Raw genomic sequence first — 2,500 nt, 5'->3', positions numbered from 1 at the left:
TATTGCGCCAATAGGCGTAAGATCAGATGATGATGATTATGTTTCGTTTTGATTCTGATCTGGTAAATTAAGGTTTTCATGACCAGTTTGATAATTATTTCCGGGACCAAACTTTCCGGTGTTGAGTTTTCTGATCACCGGGCAATTCTCAAACTATAGCCACTCCTTGAATCATAGCTCTGTCAGCCTTATCTGCTTTCTGTCTGAATAATCTCTCCAGTCTTTCCTGGATTTTATTTTGAGCTCACTTTCAAATACTAGAATAATTAGTATTTTTTACCTTGTAATTTTCATTGCTTCCTTGAAAACTGTCAATAATCAAGTTTTGTCTTTATCTCTTGTATAACCACAAAACTCTAAACTATTTCCATGATTATTTACATTGATATATATATATATATATATATATATATATATATATATATATATATATATATATATATATATATATATATATACCAAAGGCACTTTCCCCAATTTTAGGGGGTAGCCGACATCAACAATGAAACAAAACAAGAAGAGGACCTCTACTCTCTACGTTCCTCCAGCCTAACCAGGGACTCAGCAGAGTTCAGCTGGTACTGCTAGGGTGCCACAGCCCAACCTCCCACATTATCCACCACAGATGAAGCTTCATAATGCTGAATCCCCTACTGCTGCTACCTCCGCTGTCATCTAAGGCACCGGAGGAAGCAGCAGGGCCTACCGGAACTGCGTCACAATCGCTCGCCATTCATTCCTATTTCTAGCACGCTCTCTTGCCTCTCTCACATCTATCCTCCTATCACCCAGAGCTTTCTTCACACCATCCATCCAATCAAACCTCTTGCATTCATCACCTTCTTTAGCAGACAGCCATTTTCCATTCTCTCAACATGGCCAAACCACCTCAACACATCCATATCCAATCTAACCGCTAACTCATTTCTTACACCCGTTTTCACCCTCACCACTTCGTTCCTAACCCTATCTACTCGAGATACACCAGCCATACTCCTTAGACACTTCATCTCAAACACATTCAATTTCTGTCTCTCCATCACTTTCATTCCCCACAACTCCGACCCATACATCATAGTTGGTACAATCACTTTCTCATAAAGAACTCTCTTTACATTCATGCCCAACCCTATATTTTTTACTACTCCCTTAACTGCCCCCAACACTTTACAACCTTCATTCATTCTCTGACGTACATCTGCTTCCACTCCACCATTTGCTGCAACAACAGAACCCAAGTACTTAAACTGATCCACCTCCTCAAGTAACTCTCCATTCAACATGACATTCAACCTTGCACCACCTTCCCTTCTCGTACATCTCATAACCTTACTCTTACCCACATTAACTCTCAACTTCCTTCTCTCACACACCCTTCCAAATTCTGTCACTAGTCGGTCAAGCTTCTCTTCTGTGTCTGCTACCAGTACAGTATCATCCGCAAAAAACAACTGATTTACCTCCCATTCATGATCATTCTCGCCTACCAGTTTTAATCCTCGTCCAAGCACTCGAGCATTCACCTCTCTCACCACTCCATCAACATACAAGTTAAACAACCACGGCGACATCACACATCCCTGTCTCAGCCCCACTCTCACCGGAAACTAATCGCTCAATTTATTTCCTATTCTAACACATGCTTTACTACCTTTGTAGAAACTTTTCACTGCTTGCAACAACCTTCCACCAACTCCATATAACCTCATCACATTCCACATTGCTTCCTTATCAACTCTATCATATGCTTTCTCCAGATCCATAAATGCAACATACACCTCCTTACCTTTTGCTAAATATTTCTCGCATATCTGCCTAACTGTAAAAATCTGATTCATACAACCCCTACCTCTTCTAAAACCGCCCTGTACTTCCAAGATTGCATTCTCTGTTTTATCGTTAATCCTATTAATCATTACTTTACCATACACTTTTCCAACTACACTCAACAAACTAATACCTCTTGAATTACAACACTCATGCACATCTCCCTTACCCTTATATAGTGGTACAATACATGCACAAACCCAATCTACGGGTACCATTGACAACACAAAACACATATTAAACAATATCACCAAATATTCAAGTACAGTCACACCCCCTTCCTTCAACATCTCAGCTTTCACACCATCCATACCAGATGCTTTTCCTACTCTCGTTTCATCTAGTGCTCTCCTCATTTCCTCTATTGTAATCTTTCTCTCATTCTCATCTCCCATTACTGGCACCTCAACACCTGGAACAGCAATTATATCTGCCTCCCTATTATCGTCAACATTCAGCAAACTTTCAAAATATTCAGCCCACCTTTTCCTTGCCTCCTCTCCTTTTAACAACCTTCCATTTCCATCTTTCACTGTCTCTTCAATTCTTGCGCCAGCCTTCCTTACTCTCTTCACTTCTTTCCAAAACTTCTTCTTATTCTCTTCATATGACTGACCCAGTCCCTGACCCCACCTCAGGTCAGCTGCCCTCTTTGCCTCACGTACCTTGCACT

This window comes from Palaemon carinicauda, chromosome 16, assembly GCF_036898095.1.
Source record: "Palaemon carinicauda isolate YSFRI2023 chromosome 16, ASM3689809v2, whole genome shotgun sequence".
Taxonomy (NCBI): domain Eukaryota; kingdom Metazoa; phylum Arthropoda; class Malacostraca; order Decapoda; family Palaemonidae; genus Palaemon; species Palaemon carinicauda.
This window is presented reverse-complemented; position numbering follows the sequence as displayed.